General features: G+C 40.9%; 1 long non-coding RNA gene across 1 annotated transcript; it reads right to left on the reverse strand.

Moving 5' to 3' along the window:
- Positions 1 to 1,450: 1,450 nt before the first annotated feature.
- LOC117961568 lies at positions 1,451 to 19,103 on the reverse strand. The gene is made up of 3 exons (XR_004660437.1): positions 18,996 to 19,103; positions 11,792 to 11,800; positions 1,451 to 1,466 (listed from the first exon to the last, which is right to left on the reverse strand). It is a non-coding gene; the product is annotated as an uncharacterized LOC117961568 (long non-coding RNA).
- Positions 19,104 to 19,399: the final 296 nt, after the last annotated feature.

Raw genomic sequence — 19,399 nt, forward strand, 5'->3', positions numbered from 1 at the left:
CAACAGTCGATGAGGCGCAGAGGTGACGCTGTGCAATCTGAATCACTGATCTAAACACATGAGCACACAGCCCTGAAAACGTGTGTGTGTGTGTGTGTGAGTGTGTGTGAGTGCGTGAGTCAGACCAGGATGCCTTGTGTAAAGCCATCAGAGGCTGTGGCAGGAAAGGCCAAATCACTTACATATTTTAAAGACAGCAAGGGAAAGGAGAAGAAAAAGAAAGAGGAAATGAGTGGAAGGGTCTAACAAGAGCTGTATGTCGGTCTGTGACTGTGTTTGAAGGGTGACAGCATGTTGGCAACACCTCTAAAATTAACACCTTATTATTCACACATACATCAGTGTGTGTGTGTGTGTGTGTGTGCGTGTGTGTGTACATGTGCATAGGGCTCTGGCTGCTTTAGAGGCAGATTATGGGACGGACAGAGGAGGAAGTGGGGATGTATGTAAGGCAGGTTGGGTAAAATATGGGTGATTGTTTTGATAAAAGAGTTTTTCTTTTCCATGCAGCACAACGGAAATCTCACCTATAGTCTTCATCCCTGCATTTCTTTTGGTACACCAACTGTAGTTCAGTGTGAAAAATGATGGACAACACAGAATGCTTGCACACACCGTTATCATGAATTACTTTTGGACGTTAAGATGGTGTAACACTCATGAGCCCTTGCAAGCAGATTTATCAGTCAAACCCACTCCTGCTATCGAGCTTCTGTAAAGGTTAATAATGCTAAATATCCCATGATGGATGGGTGTGTAGCACTAGCGGTTTTATGTCTATGTCTATGTTTTAGTTAACCATACAAGGTTCAACTACATGCAATGCTTGTTTCCTTCAGATGGTCCATCTCGAACAGGCATAGCATTCCACATGATGGTTCCCCATTTACAGTCAGCTTTATGATGCATGATAACAAAAACACAGGAATCATACATAATTGAATCAAACCTTTCCTTCGTGGCATGTGGTGGCACATGAGTAGGGCTGATGCATTGTTTATGGGGCACAGCGACTCTGCATGGTCGCTGACCACACCAGGAAACTGCAGACGGACCGTGGGCTCACCCTGCATCCCAAAAACGTCCTTTTCCGCAGGGGGGGTCGGGGGGTCAAGACCCACCCAATCTGAGGGATTGCGTTACATTTTTAAGTTTAGACACCTTTTGAGTCCCCCCTCCCTTGCCTCACATTGGTTTGGTCCACAGCTTGGTTTCTCCCTTTACGATAAGGGTACACCGGTGGGACTTGTGGGAGAGATGGAATGGCGTCAGTAACTAGGTTGGCCAGGCTGTTTTATTCACTTTAATCATAGGATAAAGTCAATTTTTCTTCTCCGATACCAATGATGCTGAGTCATTAACCCACTTTTCCCTTTTCACACAAGTCACTTTTTTATGTTTTTCGTCTTCTTTTTTTAAATTTGTCACACACAAGCTCTTCTATCAATTCTTTTTTTCTCCAAATGCTATTAAATTGACCAAAAACACCCACATTTAATGAAAGTAGGGAACCGATTATTTATGTAACTTGTGAGGAACGTTGAAGGGGAACCATCCACGTTATGTTTTTGGACAACTTGTTTGAGATACACCCAGATTTCAGATACAGAAACCTTTTGAAAAGGAGTCAAATTGGACCGGAAGACAACAGGAGGGTTAATAAATTAGTCATGCTAGGTTAGCAGTTATAACGTTACTTAGCTTGTCTGGTAGCTTGATGGAGGGTTTAGTAGCTAGCTTGCTAATGTGCACACTGGTTACAGAAAATTAGCCAAACAGTTAGCAAGTGCGTTGGGCTTAACTACGCTGTAACACGAGTGTATGAAGGAAATATTAAGTTGTTGAACTTTAGCTAGTAGCTTTGCCAGCCTACTTAGTGGACTTCCACAACTACACATATCCAATACAAGTACAATTTTAGCTTATTATCCGTGTCCCCTTCAATTATTGCTCTTAAGAATTTTTTATGTTTTCTGTCCCAACCCAAACTGTCAGAACTGTTAAATTTAGGCCCATGATCATGACAAAGCTCTTATTTAGATCTTCCACTAACCACAGCAAAACACACACACACACACACACACACACACCCACACACGTTTCTGTGTTGTGTGCAGTGTTGGCTGGCTAGCAGACGCAACAGGAAACTGTTTTCTGGTAAAGATTTGCTGGACTGGTAACTAACCGGGTTGATCATTTTCATTAATCCTCCGGATGTCTGTAGAGTCTGTATGATGGGATCATAGGTTATGATATTAACCTCCTGCCACTTCCTTTCACCCCTACAGTCATTCATAACAGCAACTCAACAGCTCTCTCACTCTATCTCTCCCAGACTCCCCCTTCCTTTCCTTCCTCCCTCTCTTTATCTATCTATCCCCTCCACCTCCCTATCATCCCTCTCTGCTCCTCCCCATCCTACAAGACTTCAACCTTCATAAAGATAAGTGATAAGTGTTCACTTGTGTGTGTTTTCGGGTGTAATTAATGACCATGCGGGGGTGAGGACATTCCATCAGACGGCTGTCTCCACGCACAATCAGCCGTTACCTTGGTAATGCACAGAAAAGAACCAGATTATCATTAAAAAAAAACACTTAGAAACAATTTGGAAGAAAGGCAGACGTGCCCTCCTTGTTGGATTTATCCTATCATTGACCTTTTAATTACACACAATTACAACTCAATCAAGACAAATACACACGTTTATCTTCTTCATGGCTCTCCTCCGTCTGATATCACGCCGTGTATCCTGAGTCCTTGCTATCCACAGTTACTACGCCTAACTTTTCTCTCTCTCTTTGTAGTCAGCGGGTTTAGTCCGGTCGCTGTCCGGTTGGCGAGGCCGCGGTTATTTATCACCCGGCGGTAAATGGAGGGGGTTTGCCGGGGCGCCCAGGCCTTATTAGTGAGATTTACAGTGTGCTGCAGGAAAGGCTCTTATGGGGGAAGGGGGGGAACTCTCCTATAAGCACCATCAGCTGTGCATCAGATAACACCCACCCACACACACGCACACACACACACACACACGGAAACATGCCAATTTCCCATTGGGTTTAAAACATGCACCGGAGTGACCTTACACTGTCTGTAGGGGTTAGCTGGTGAGAGTGTGAGACTTATTATATATATTTTGGCCTTATCCTCCCATAACACTCATATAAATTCAATCTTGTGAGAGTAAAAGCAAATTGTTAATTGTATTATTGTATAATATTACACGGCAAAATGTTTTATTATTATTGCCTTTCACCTTGATTATGCAGCTGATGGTGAGAGAGACTTAAAAGGTTATGAATTGTGTCAATCTGCTGAAAACCCTGACCTAAAAACAGATCACATTTCTTAAGTCAGAGTGTTAACATACAGGCCAACTTAACACTAGCTGTAGTTGCATAATTTCCCATTGTTTCCTCTTTAAAATTAAGACTAACATGTAGAACGTGGAACCCTGATTGGTGCACTCGTGAATTGGCCCCTCTACAATAGAGCTCTGCCTGCCATCACGTTGCGATGGCATTATCAGCATCAAACACAACTAGTGGTGGGAAGCCTGTGCATTACGGACTGAAGAGGGTAACAGGGTAACAGGGCTGGGCCGGGCTGGACTGTGCTGGGCTGGGCTGTTGGTGTGGTGGCCACACTTGGAACTGCAGGTTCCATGACTTGCTGCCATTCACATCAGTTACAAAAGAAAATAGCTAAGGTGAAAATTTACTGCACATTACACACATTCAATTTGTTTTCCACATGTCCCACTTCATAAAATAATTACCAAGAATTGTCCAGGCTCAACCAGAGAAAGATACATGTTGGCATCAGCACTTATGCAAGAAGCAGAGCAAATATTTTTGGCCTATAACCTGGGTGAGCAGTTTTCACAGCAACAAATGAGCTACCTTCTCTTTAAATTGTTGTTTAACCCTCATGTTGTCCTCGGGTCAAATTGACCCATTTTCCTTTTTAATCACCCAATTGTAATTACCCAAAATAACATGATTGATTGCACACAACGCTCTTTGCCAAGTACAAATCTCTACATTCATTAATTTTGGCGCTCCTTTTCAATTTTATAGCAATTTAAAACATTGAAGTGGTTTTGAAATAGTGTTGAGTGAAAGTTGACGTATTCCAGTCTGTGATTATCCATCAACATCCATTCCTTTAATTTTAGTCTAAATAATTCCTAATTTCTGCTTTTTTAACTCAATTAATAATAATAATTGAATAATAATTTCCTATTAATAAGGTTTATTGAACGTAAATTCCCAAAAATAACTGTAAAACTAAAGTTAATGAGTTAGCGTTACGTAGTGTTGAAAACGTCCAAAAAGGTGACAAACATTGGGAAAAAGCGTCAAAAGAGTTTAAGTAAAAATTAGACAAAATCCGAAGAAAAAGTTAAAGACATTGATTAAAAAGCCTCAACACAAGTGTTGATTTTCAATTTTGACGGGATGACAACACAAGGGTTTAAAAGAACAGCAGAGTGAGAGTTAGCACTAGTATCGGTAGATCACTAGTTTTATTCTTACGTTGGTCACTTCTCACCTGTTTCATCTAACTTAGTGCATCTAACCTCACTTTAGACATCCAAATAGTCTTTAGGGTCCCATGCTCATGTGTTGGCATTAGCAACGTTTGCCACAGCCACACCTGACGAAGCCCCTCTGACCAACCTCACAGTGTGAGTGTAAAAGTTAAATGTGCGCTGGTCATATCTCGTGTTGCTGAGCGGTAGGACTGCGTGCCTTTATCGGGGCTCTAAGTGCTGGAGAGGGTGAGAAAAGACGAACAGGGTCTCTGCCATATGTCCCTGTCACGGCCCTGGCGTTCAGGATCAGGATCAGCTCCGATAGCAGCCAACAGCTTCATTTGTCACTTACTGGGAGCGTAAGTGTTTGGCACGCAGATCCTGCAGATACTAGTCCCACATTAACAAGCTGGTGTTTACAGTTGAACCACACACACAAAATATCACAGCCGCTGCCATTTCCTCCGACATTACAGTGGCCCAAAAACCTCCAGAGATTCTACTTGTGTACATCATTTAACCCTTGTGTTGTCTTCCTGTCAAAATTGAATATCAACACTTTTTGTTGAGGCTTTTCATCAATGTTTTTAACTTTCCTTACGTTTTTGTCCCCTTTTTTCATCACTTTTGATGCTTTTTTATCGGTGTTTGTCAGTTATTTTTGGAATTTATGGTCAATAAAAAAAACGTTATACCTAATGTTTGAGTTAGAAAAGCAGAAATTAGGAATTATTTAGACTCAAATTAAAGGAATGTATGTTAAAGGAAAATCACAGACTGGAATATGTCAACTTTTACTCAATATTATTTCAAAACCACTTCAATTTTTTTTCAAATGCTATAAAATTGAATGAGACACCCCAAAATTAATGAAAGTAGAGATTTTTAGTTGCCAAAGAGCGTTGTGTGGAATCAATCATGTTATTTTGGGGAATTAAAAAGAACATTGATATAAGAAAATGAGTCATTTTGACTCGAGGAAAACATGAGGGTTAGCTGCATATATTTACGTATGTTAGCACAGATACTCTCTAAAATCTCACAGGCAAAAATGACCCAAACAACGGGTTTTAAAACAAAGTTTTGTTGATTTTGATTGCCTTTAATGTTACCCAACGTCTCGCAATTGCTTTGGCAATGCGTATTTATTGAAATTCTGACAAACTCTCCACTAGCTGTTGAGGTTGCACTGGCACAAAGCCCTTCCAGGACCACAAGTTTTGACATCCATTCAAGCCTTTAGCTGTGATCTTGTATGTATGAGCCCACTGAACAGATCTCGTGGAGCACTTTCGCTATCATCCATATGCAGAAGCTCCTTCCTTTCTCCCAGCCAGCGGCGGTTGTGGGCTGGACGCTGCTGACGACTAAACGCCCTTCCAAGAGATTGGAGTGATTTCTTAAGTTGTTTTTTTGGCCTCTGCTATGGGCACAAGAAAAGGATTTCTCTGTGAGTCAGTGTGCTCATGTGTCTTTGTATTTGCATTTTTACGTGTGTGTATGTGTGTGTGAGAATAGGATAAGGATGGTTATTTTAGAAACAGTTCCTCTGCTCCTCTGAGGCAGGATGAAAGACTATAGAGGGAAAACCGCAGAGGAAGAGTGAGTGCGTGTGCATGTGCGAGTGTGGATACAAGCGGCCATATTTACATGGGAAATCTTTGTTTCAGCTCTTTGAAGTGAGGAGTATCAGTGTCTTAAGAAAACACACTGAGGAAAGTTGACTCTATGCGTGTCTGTGTGTGTGTGTGTGTTAGAGAAAGAAGCAGAGAAAGAGATGAAACCATTAATAACATTTTATCACATAGGGTCCCTCTTTGCCTTCATCTCCTTCCCATCCTCGCTTCATCCTTCTTCTGCCTCTCTCAATCTCTCCTGCCCGGCTTTCTTTCACTACTTGTCTCGCAGCAGCAGAACAATGGGGCCCGGAGGCTCCAACCCTCATAAATTTGATAATAAGTCACTTCATTAATGTGACTAACTCCTCCCATCTCCCTGTGCATGTGTGTCCTCACTCTTATCTCCTACAGAGACAAAAAGGGCAAGTCTCCTCAGAAAGGGAAAAGATGACATACACAGAAAGCAGTACGAAGGGGGGGGGGGGGGGGGGGGGGGGGGGGGGGGGGGGGGGGAGCAGAAGACAAATGAGAAAATGTTTTTTAAAACACACGATGATAGCTGGAGCAAGAAAGCGAAGTATCCACACTAGAAATAGGACAAGAGTATCAGGGTAGTGCTTAATGGGATTTGAGAAAAGACGTATAATATAAGAATTATAAGACTATAAGAGTTATGACACAACCTAGCTCTTGAGATCTTTAACACACTAAATGCATTTCTTTGGTTCCCAAAGAATGATTCAGTGCACAGAAGCTGTACCTAGAGGCTGTAGACAGACATCACTATGTGTATAGTACTTTACTAAATTGAATTTTAAAGTAATTTTTATAATGTTAATATTATCCTTTGACATCAAACATCAATTTGATTTTAAATTCACATTTTCTCATGATTTTATTTAAAAGACTAAAGTGACTGGAAAAGATTCTTTTATTCATAAAAACTGGGAAAAACAGCAGATGTGTCCTCTTATCAAATATGCAACCAAAATATGACTTCATTTCTTAAACAAAAAAGAAAAAAGAAAGAAAGGCTTGTTTATTGCTAAGGCCATTTGGTTATTTTTAAAGGATTTATGTCAAGTGTAATAACAATAACAACAACTTTATCAGTCGTTTGCTGTAAAACGACAAAAAGAAGAAACACTAGATGGCTGAAAGGGTATTTTACAACAACACTGAACGCAACACAAGCTTACAGAACCGGACCCAAAGTGTGCGTCGTTTTTAGTGTCCCCTGGAAACAGTTTGTCAGTTGTCCTCTGTGCTACTTGCAGCATGTTCTTGTATTTAGTTTTGCTTACATTATGTTGTCAAATTGGTGAAGATGTGTTCTTAATTTGCCTGTGTTGAGCTGTCAGGGCCAACGTACTGTACAAATAGTACTAATACTGTCTGCCACACCCAAACCATTCACCCCATCACCTCCACGTCATGCAAAAGGATCCCCCATCAAACCTTTGACAGGCAGCATGTGAGCACTCAGATGATAATACCGTAAAATCCCATTTTCTTAACTTTGACCATTAATAGGCACAAAGATGTGTAACTACACGCAACACACAGGATTTTACTAACTTTAAGATGTCTCTTAATCATTTGTTACTGAAGCGAGAGAGGGCTGGACAGAGAGAGTGAGATAGAGTCAAAGTGAGACAGACGGATGGAGACGGAGAAGTGGGGAGCACGCTCCATCGCCACCATGTCTAAAGGAGCTGGTATCTGCAGATAAAATAATCTGGTTATTCTCAGCAACACTGGGAGGAGACATGCCTTTTACATGGCGTGGCCGTGTGTGTGTGTGTGTGTGTGTGTGTGTGTGTGTGTGTGTGTGTGTGTGTGTGTGTGTGTGTGTGTGTGTGTGTGTGTGTGTGTGTGTGTGTGTGTGTGTGTGTGTGTGTGTGTGTGTGTGTGTTGATTACGTCCACAGGGAAAAGATACAGAAAGGTTATGACACATTAAGATTACTACTCTGACTGCAAACTTAGACTTAGACTTCTCTTTATTAATCCTCCTGGGATGACTCCCGCAAGGAAATTGAAATTTCCAACATCAGTTTTTAGCAAGAATACAGTATAAATAATAAAAATAATAATAATAATAATAATAATAATAATAAAAATAATAAAAATCTTTGGCTATAAAAAGACATTACATAAAAAGACATTTACCATAAATGATTAGTCAAGTGTCAGTGTCGAGTCAAAGTGTTCAAGTGTCCAGGTATTTATGTGAGTCCAGGTGTGTGTGTGTGTGTGTGTGTGTGTGTGTGTGTGTGTGTGAGTACTGTCCTCTTTGCCTTATTTCCTCCTGCCCCCCTGGATGAAAGAAAGGATGGAGCATGAGAAGTTTGACCCCGAGTGCTTGATCAACTACAGTTAGGTAGGTGCTGCCACACACACAGACACACACAGACACACACACACAAATGAAGTCTCCCTCTCATACATACAGCCACAACACAAACGTATTCCAGTTGTCATGCAGTAGGTTTACTCATGTGGTGTAAAGTACATGTCTGCAGCCTCTACTTCAGGTTTGAAAGGACTGTACAGTCCCTTACTGTGTACGCGTGCAGTATTATGTGATGAACTAACACTTGGACTAACACTTTCTTGGTTTAGACCCACACAAAGGGGTTTTGGATAAAAGAACCACATGATTTATGATATCATCAAATACTTGATGCCTTCTAATTTTCTCTGTATGGCCTAATCTAGAGACAAAACCTCTCAAGTTCATATTCTTTTTGTATTGGGGCCCACATCTGGTGAATACAGATTCTGAGTAGATAATCCATATTTAATGTAGTCGTGTATTTGTCATGATGGCAATATATTTTTGAGGATGGCCATTTGTATTGTGGAATATGAGAAGTGTTCAGTAATGTGTGCACAGTGTCACTTAGTTTTTGGCTTTCACCTAAAGATTTTATTTACTGTACTTTCTACTTCTTTCATTAGCAAGACCTTTAAATCTAATGATTTAGCACCTATGGAGTACTCTGTATACTTAAGGAGTAACGCTAAGCTGATATCTGTATCTGTTTATATCACAAAAACATCAGTATTCACATTTATACCGCGGGTGTTCACTTCTTTGTGTTAAGCCTTTCAGTGTCTTCCCGTCAACCATGAAAAAAAATAAAGTTTTGGTCACGTTTATTTCCCACATTTCTTCATCATCACATCACTTTCTCAATGTTGTGGGTGCTTTTTCTTACAGGTTTGGGTGTTTTTTCAAAAGTGTTTTGATATTTTTAATGTTGACATTTTCAGCGCTTATTGCGACGACCCATATTTTGTGAGAAGGAAAATAAATAACTGAAAACTGGTCAATTTGACCCAAGGACAACATGAGGGTTAAACTGATTTCTCACAGCACTTCTGCTGCCATGTATACTCAACATAACATTCTAACCCCTGCGTTGTCCTCAGGTCAAATTTGACCCATTTTGAAAAAACAACAAAAAACAATCTTATCAGAAGTGTCTTCAACCAAAATTTCCAAAACATAACGCGGATTGTTCCACACAACAAGTAAAATAAATGACCAGCCCACTGCTTTCTTTAAATATGGATGTTTTGTTCAATTTCATAGGAGGCAAAAACCTTTCCTATGGAAGACCATTGGAAAAAAAGGGACTAAAATGTCCAAAAAAAGCTTGAAAAATGTGGGGAAAAACCCCACAAAAACGTCAAAAGGCGCAGAAACAAAATGACAAAAACAGGGCGAAAAACAATAAAGAGGTTGAAAAAGACGATCAAAAGGTTTCAACTTTGACCCAATAAAAACTAAAAGGTTGCACGGTCGACGGGAAGACAACACAAGGGTTAAGCCTGTCCTGTATTCCTTAAAATATCTGAAAAAATATATGTAAAAAAAGAGCCAATAACAGCCTAGATAATACGGTGTATAGCAATCTTCTTACCATCGCAGCTAAAATATAAAATGAAAATTCTGGCTAACTCAAAGTCCCAAGCCCAGAGAGGACGTGTGGTGTGTCCCCGCTGGCTGATTCCGCTCCCAACAGTGAAAGCATGGTGTTTATCTGGTTTCCATGACACTCGTCCATGTGACAGTCCTATCACGTCTGCTTAAATATCCTACCACACACACATTCGCAGAACTTGCTGACTGTATTTAATGACATTCAGATGCGGTTCAGATGATATAAAGGACTCTATTCCAAGGTTTCTCTCTGCTCGGGACCCAAATGAGACCTTGGCTGCGATTGTTGCGAGGAGACCAATCAGCAGAAAAAAAATGGCCCGTGATCTATTTTGGGTGCTGAGCTGTAGCTGAAGTCGCTGTCATTGACAGCATCCAATAAGTCTATTTCCAACTGTTTTAGTGGCTCCATTTTCACTGCCCCATTGCAAACAGATTGTGGGGTTATGGCCAGGAAAATAGTCATAGGTTGAAGTTGCATCCAAGCGCTTTGCAGAATGCAGAACTTTAGATGAAGAGGGTCAAACTCTTTAATACTCTACTTCTGTTGACATAGATCATAAATCCAAAGGGTTCTGTCACTGTTTGAGTCAAAAGTGGCTGTACCAAGAAAGCCAAAATGGATGGGTGTTATTAATCATCCTAAACTCTTCTTCTTCTACATAATATGTCATTTTAGCCCTAAAGCAGACAAACATATCACCAATTGGACTTTTTTTGGCATTATGTACTTTTACAATAGGAAAACATGAATTGCAATTGCAACTGTTGCTGAAAATGTTGTCATGTGACTCTAACAAATGAGCAAAAAATTGCAACACAAAAATAACATGTACATGTAGTAATATTATAAATATAAGATTCAGTGATTTTTGCTTCTTTTCTTGAGAAAAAAAGGCCAAGACCCTAAAAGCCTGTATGTGGTCCGAGGTATGTGTTTATTTGTCGTCCTAATGCGATGATGTCATAGCCTAACCAACCAATCTCCATCTGACCAATCACAGCTCACCACTAGCTATCCCCGTCATCAACATCATCTTAATGATCTTAATGTAATGCTACCGGTATCCACTTGGACCGTGCATTCAATGAGGTACTGCAGATTTGCTGAAACCAAGCTCAAGGTTACATGTGCAGACATGAAAAAGCTAAGCAGTACAGAAAGTACACCTATGGGAGTAAACGTGTTTTTATACCCCAGTGGTCCGGATCAGTCAGTGGAAACACAGCGGAGGGATATTTTTAAGAGGTAGGGCAGTTTAGCAGCTAGATAACTCAGCATTATCATTAAATATCTTCAAAAGCTACATCAGAACTTGGGTGGTGTGCAACTGGTCCCGAGCCTGTCAGATCAAGTCTCGCATTGCCAGACCACAGCGCTGCGGAGTATAGGGACTGGCTAACCACACAGCATTCTGGGAAGGAAGAAAAACGTGCTCTGGTTTTTTGGCATTTCTTTAAACCAATCACAATCGTCGTGGGTGTCGCTAAGCCCCGGACACAATGACGGTGCCTCTGTGAAATAGCCTTGGGAAGGAACTAGTTTGGGTGGAACATGTGTAAGTTCAAAAGTTGTTGTAGTCGTGCAACAGAAAACTCAGATTGGACAGATAGTCTAGCTAGCTAATTGGGTTTACCCTGCAGAGATCTGAGGACCAGGTAACCATAGTCCTCAGAAATCCACCTCTAAAATCTCTAAAATGCCAACACAAAGAAAGCCAAAAGGTGCTGGACATCCGCCTAAAAAGAGATTACAAAAAAAATTCAAACGTCGTCGATATAGACCAGTCCTATAAGACCGAGAGGTAGCATGGACCACCAAACCAGACATACTTCATCCTCAACCAAGACCAAGACCACACACACACACCCACTTACACACACACCTGCTCACTCCCTGTATGTCAGTTGATCAAATTATCCCTTGGGTTGTCTTCCTGTCAACCGTGACAAAAAACCCAGTTTCGGTTACTTTTTTCAACATTATTATCACTTTTTCCAACATTTTGGCAACTTTTTCAATGTTGTGGGTGCTTTTTCCAAAGTTAGTTCAACGGCCCATTTGTTGTGACAAATAAAAAATTCACTGAAAACGGGTCAAATTTGACCCGAGGACAACATGAGGGTTATGCCAAACATCCACAACTAAATATAAATGCTCAGAACAGAATACAACTTCAGAATTATGGAAGAAAAGAAGGAATGAAAAACACAATCTTCAGACATACTGTTCACAGTTATACCTGTTGAGAAGTATCAGTATGTTATAATATATGGAAAACTCTTTTACATTCTTTCCATTAGAGACTGTTAATGCATGTCATGAACCCTTACACTGTGTAAGGGTTAAGTGCTCGTGCATGGCTATTAAATGGTAACAAGTACATCTGCCAAGTGTGTGAGTGTGTGTCACTATGCATGTGTTTAAGTGAAGCACACAGGTATCTTATTAGTTCTTTGACCAGAATCATGGCACATTGGATTCCCATAAAACTAAAGGTGGATATTCATTTTTTCCAACCTCCTGAGTTTGTCCCGGTTTTTCCGTTATGAAGGAGATCAGAAGTGGCGCGTGCAAATATGACGGCCTTTCTCTTGTTCCATCTCATAGACACACATAACCCTGTCTTTAAGCATTCAAACACACAGAGGCCCACGGGATGGGCAGAGGGGGAAACAGACACGTCGGTCCGCTCCGATCCAAAAGACAACAGGAGGCTGGACGTAAGGCCCAAAAATGGTTACGACTGACCAAAAGCATTTTTCTTTAAATCTACTGTACATCATTGCAGTCATATCCATCCTAACAACCACTAACATGTCATTTCATGTCAGCATCCTCTCAGCATGTATTACTTCCTCTTTGATGCATTTCTTAAAAGTCTTTAAACTGGATTATACAAATAGCAAATGGTCCAGAAATGTGAAAACACCTAACTTTGCTGAGGCGAATGGATAACTGCTAGTTTCAGCACGTTACGCCAACTAATTAAAACTGGATTACCAAAAGGGCAAAGCAAAAAAAAAAAAAAGTTTAAAGGGTCCCCAGGGGCCACAAATAGGGCTGCTAGCATTGCAGTACAGGACTTAGACTCCTCTTTATTAATCCTTTTGGGATGACTCCCGCATTGAAATTGAAAATTGGACTGCTGGTTGGTTGTTATCAATCTTTTCAACTACCTCTCAAAAGCAATACGCACATTTCTTTGTATTTTCTGTTATTCTATTCCTTTAACGTGAGTGACAGCATTAATATGCCTGTCTGAGTTCAAGGTGGTGATGCATGTAGAGGAATGCACACGGAGATTTTGTTTAATTCTTGGGACACAAAGTCCACAAAATAAACAGATTGGAAGTTGACGCAAGTACAAAGTGGAAATCATCACATTGGCTGAACCACATGAAACAATAACTATTAAGTCATTCTTCTGCCCTCTTAAAATCTGTAATATGTCGAGTCTGTTAATCATTTCCTCGCTGGGTAGGAACATGCTGACAATCAAAATAGCATTTGGTTTATTTTCTCTCCTCATGGTTACCCCTGTATACATGAACATAAAGCACGAAATGCATTTCATGGCACTAGCCTCGGTACCCTGCCAAGCTGTGACAGCCTGTGTGTGTGTGTGTGTGTGTGTGTAGCCTGTTAGGTTTCAAATTTATCTTGATTGTTTCCTTCCACGTCTCTTCAAAAAGTTTTCATGTTTCTCGAGGGTGAAACTTTATGTCGACTGTGGTCTTTGGGTTTGGTTATTTTTGAAAGCAAATGCGGAGGAAATATCCCAAACATTTTAACTGCCTCTCTTCAAAGGCAGTTGACTCTCTGTTGAATTTAATTAACAGACAGAATCGAGATTGCCCTAAATAGCATGGCTTTTTTTACTGTGCTTTGCAGAACTTAAAACATAAACCACAGTTAGCAGTCATCAAGTCTACGAATCACCACCCCGGTTTATTTAAGTACAAAATTAGGCTAAAATGGGAGAAATCTTTATAAACATAGTGGGACATTTCTGGGACAAGCTCGGCTTGACTGCAGGCATTCACGCCCAAGACGCTGCCTGTAGTTTTCACAGCTTACATTACAACCATAACTATGGAAATTAAACAATTACACATAGCATTACTCAAATGTAACCTTCGCTCAAATGTGACCTTTCAAAGTATTTTTGGCCATTTACCCTTTTAAGGCCTCAACGTTGCGATTACATGGTCAGCAATGTCGTCGATGTCCTATGAAAACCTTGCATCTCCAAAATCTACATTTTTCCTAAGGGTTTATTTAGTTTTAGAAGTACAAATCATTTTTAAAACAAATAAAGGAACACTGAATCCTATTTAAAAAATTCAAAAGCACCAAATTTTAACATATATGTTTTTTTTACAGGAGAGTGATGCCATTCATTTCAGAGGCATGGTTTTATTTCAGTTAGCTTAACAGCTGGTTAAATTTGCATAGATCGTATGGAAGGTTCCCCATGCCTATCTCTATGTATGGTGAAGGGTATGTGATGATATGGGGGGGGGGGGTATTTTAATTCCAAAGGCCAAGGAAACTTTTTCAAGATCCATGAAATAACTGGCCTTTAAAAATAAAAATGTTCCTCTATGGGAATTTAACATACTTATGCCCCTGTATTTTAGGGAAAAATATTAATTTATATATACATTATTCATTCAAAGAAAATTGTTGTCCTCAATTTTTCTGAATTATGCATTAAGATCAATTTCCAAACAAGGTTCTTTTATTCCACTTTTTAATCAACTTTAGCCTGGGTGTGTAAATCTATTCAAGCCACTGTGGATTGACAGCTTGAGCAGCTGATTCATCTCCCCTCTGCTCAACATGAGAAAGAGATCCCCCCTGAGGCCAGTCTCAGTACTACACAGCTGGTCCCCTATAGGAAAAGGAAAGAAAGGAAGGAGTGATCCAGATGTGGAAGAGTTGGGTGCCTAAGAAAGGAAGGGGTGTAAGTGCAAGGGCAGGTAAAGTGACAGCCCTTGTACATGCGTGTGATGTCTTCATTGGTCCACTGCAGCAAAGACAAAAGGAGTTGTGTGTGGGTGATGTCTTCATGCCGGTCCCAGTGGGATGTGGATTTTAGCAGAGCATGGATCACAATTACTGTCCCTTAGAGGGAGAACAGCAGAAAGAGAACTGAAAGCGCTCGCTCCCATACACACAGACACGCACACACACATACATCTGCTTTGTTCCTTTAGGCCAGCAGCTGACATTCCCATCAGAACTTTACATCGTAAAGCCCCATCATCATCATCACTGCTGCCTCTCTTTGGTTTTCCTCTTTGTTCTTCTGTCTTGCTCTCCATTCTTTCATCCGTAGGTCACACACTATTCTCTTACAATATTTATAAAACAGAATAGAAGTGTGTTTACTTTCATTTTTTAAGACTAAGATTGTTAAGTCAATTCCCCCTGAATGTTTTCAGCAGATTTGTGTGTGTGTGTGTGTGTGTGTGTGTGTGTGTGTCTCAGCAGGCCTCAGCAGTATGAAGTGTGTCCCTATCCAAGAACAAAGATGGTAGAAGTTTTAATCTGCAACACACAAAGCTCCTTGAACACACTATATAGTATGATCTCATGTGCCAAAACCACGTGCAAAACTTCCACCGAGGCTTCGCCACTTTGAAAAGTTTCTTTCCATGTGTCAAAGCCTCAGTAGACGTTTTGCACGGTTGTTTGGGGGGTGCAACGGAGTGTCACAGAGGTGACACAAGAGACGACTAAAGCAGAAGTTACATCAGTTGGTGACACACACGCTGGAAATAAGCCACCCTGGAGGCTACATCTTGCCAGCTCATTACATTCACTTGGACGTTGGCCTTTGACACACAGTACCACCAAGAGAGCAGCGCAGCCCCCCCCACACAGCTGCGTCATCTCACAGAAACCAAAGCACAAGAGCCGGTGATATGAGGAAAAAGCAAGCTCATTGTAGCTCCGTGTTCTTTCAGACGTGTGACTAGAAGCACCGGGAAAAAACTCATGATGCATGCTAAATTTTACATGGTTTAGATTTAATTATTTTGGAGGTTTTCTAAATATAGTATGGACAGTGTGGACGCGCTCAACAGGTTGACGTGTTAAGAGCAGTGTTTCCTTTTACAACTCAAGCTGTGTACCGCCTCCTCCAACTAAAATAAGCTGAAACTGGCTGCATCTGAAGGTGTTGTGTACAAAATGGTATCCCTATGACATGCCACTGTCCTACGTCAAAGGTCAAAGGTGACGGGTCAGGGCTCAGGGACACGCTACTGACTGCTCCTTCAGCCAATCATCAATCAGCATCCACCGTCAGGCTACGTAACTGCAGCCATCAGCTCTGTCAGCAGTTTGTACAAGGAAAGGGGAGCACTGAGAATGTGTGTGTGTGTGTGTGTGTGTGTGTGTGTGTGTGTGTGTGTGTGTGTGTGTGTGTGTGTGTGTGTGTGTGTGCATTGCAAGTCCTAAAGTGGCATGAGAGTCAGGTTAGCTGTGTGCAGCCCGTTCATCAGCTCTCCTGGGAGGGCTGGTCTCACGGACACACACACACACACACACACACGCACACTTCTTGACCACTTACTCTATTTAAGTGACATGAGTGACTGCAAGAACAAAGGGATGGTAACAATCCACAGAGCAGTCAGCAGTGTGTTTTACTCTCAGATGTAGGGATGGTCTGTCTCCTCTGTACTAACTAACTCCCTGAAGTACCTTGGTTCAATAAAAAACGTTGCAAACGTCGCCAATCCATCGTCCAGCGCTCCTGCTAACGGTTTATATCACAAAAAATGCAAAGCAAAAGACGACTGCTGTCAGAAAAAAGACAAGAATACAAAACCTGCGTTTACATTTTATTCATGCCGCGACCAGTAAATTGTGCTCATTACCTAAATATGTCCAGTAGATGTTATCTGGTCAAATATAGGCCTACTACCTGGGGGAAGCTATTTTTAATGGCAAAAAAACTATCAAAAAGGAGTCCATAATGTTAGTGTTAGTGATGAGAAGTACAAATCCTGACATATGATGCACTTAAATAATTACTCTGTTCCAGTCCTAGCAACAGCAGTCCACCGAGTCCCTGCTTCATCTTCCACAACCCAGGCGATCACTTACGTCAGTTATCGAGCTAGCCAGTAGGACTCCTAATTAATTATTATCATATTCCTAACGCGTTCATTTTTGTTGTATTGTATGGTTAGCCTGTGACTAGCAAGCTACATGTTTGGCCAATGCATGGTTTTATTGTACTTACTGTTTACAGGCGGATGACCCACCTCTCTCTATTGCCGCGGTGCCTAATACGCCAAGCTGCTGTGGGGAACACCACTGCGCGTTCACGTGTTGACAGACGGGCAGGAAGTTAGGCACAATGGACAGAAAGAAAGTGAGCAAAAATGCTGATATCGCTTCCAGCCACTTTAACTTCTCTATTTCACTTTGAGAGTGGGTCAGCGTGCTTTCAGTAAAAACTGTATTTCCATATAGAAGCTGTGCAGTGGAATTCCTACCTGTGCTTTTTCTCTCTCTTCTGTTATTCAACTGACTTTTTACTCACTTTTTCTCCTTTCATCTTGTATTTGATTGAATTCAAACACATTCTCTCTCTCTCTCTCTCTCTCTCTCTCTCTCTCTCTCTCTCTCACACACACCCACACACACACTCACAGGACAGGGCCACATAGGCGGCTCCCCTCCGCTTTGCTTTAAAGCGTTGCCTATCCAAACAGGAAAGTGGCCTCTGCCCCGGCAGCCGTTGAGGGCACAGCAGTGGAGATTTCATTAGTCACAGCTAACAGGCTAATTACCCGCTTCAGCGCACCTGTAAAACTTAACTGTGTGTCAATCTCACACAATCACAGACACTGCATATAGGTGTGTGTGTGTGTGTGTGTGTACACACACATGTGGGTCTGTGGGCGGGTGTGTAACAAACCTGTCTGTTTCTGTGTTAATATGTGAACTGTGTGTCAAGCGGGCCTGTGAGGGCATGTGAGCATTTCATGTGAAATAGCATGACTGGCAATCAAAGCTACAGGTTATTTACTTAGTATTTGATTAAAAACAGATAGAGAAAACTTAAAATCTTGAATTTATAACTAACCACTCGAGAATCACTGTTAATGTGTGTGCCTTTCTAGTTTCTAGTTGATATAGTCCACTGGTGCTGGACAGAGATTAACACAAAGATACCAGAGCGCCTAGGTAGCCCAGTGGTTACAGGGCATGCCACAAACCCGCCCCATGCCAGATCCGGTTCTGGTCTTGGGACCTTTGATGCAGGTAACCGCCCGCTCTCTCGCCTCATCATTTCTACATTGTCCTCTGTCACATGCGGGCAGAAATGCCAAGAAAATAATCTTAAAAATTAACATTTAAATATATTCTGAAATGACATTGCCATGTTATGGAATTCATTCTCATAAATAATATGATAAATAGTTTAATCATTTCACCATAAATGGAGCCATGATACTTTTCGCCGTGGTAACAAATCACCGTGGCAACAACCACAAGTGGAAATACTCACAAATGCACACATACAGCGAGTTTGAACATATATTTCGTTATAAAAAACAACATGGCTGCTGCTGTAAAATAGCGAGACTGGGTGAAAATTGCTGCTCGAGTCAAGGCGCAAGCTCTAATATAGTGTATCAATTTCATATTTAATAAGGGGTATAATACTACTAGTGAAAACTGGAATGGTATTGCACTTATAATGTAATTAATGCCTTTATGTTGTCTTCCCATCAAAATGTTCTTGCTTTGGGTCAAAATAAAAAAAAACATTTTTTTGGTCATTTTATTTCCATTTTGTTGACTTTTTTTTGTTCTTTTTGACATTTTATAATTTTTTCCTCTCTATATGATTTGCAACTGAATAAATCCCCCAAATTCAATAAAGGTAGTGAATTGATCTATTGTTTTTACTTGCGAAGAGCGTTTTACGGAACCATCCACGTTATTTATTTTGACAATTTAAAAAAAGAAACCCAATTTTTGATATAAATACTTTTTGAAAATGTCAAATTTGACCCGAGGCCAGGAGGGATAAGGTGCAGTCCTGCAGGCTAAAAACTGATTCTCACTGGTTTGTGCCCTCAACAAAACATTTAAAAAATGTTTCAGAGCGAGGCACACTTTCCTGACAGTGACTTTACTAATGTGCTCTGCACCAATGTTTTAAAGAAAACTGTTGTTCGCAAAAGACATTTGAGACTATTTCCACGATAAGGGACGTTAGTGATATGAGGACGATAACATATCCGGTCAACTAGGAAG

This window comes from Etheostoma cragini, chromosome 18, assembly GCF_013103735.1.
Source record: "Etheostoma cragini isolate CJK2018 chromosome 18, CSU_Ecrag_1.0, whole genome shotgun sequence".
Classification (NCBI taxonomy): Eukaryota; Metazoa; Chordata; class Actinopteri; order Perciformes; family Percidae; genus Etheostoma; species Etheostoma cragini.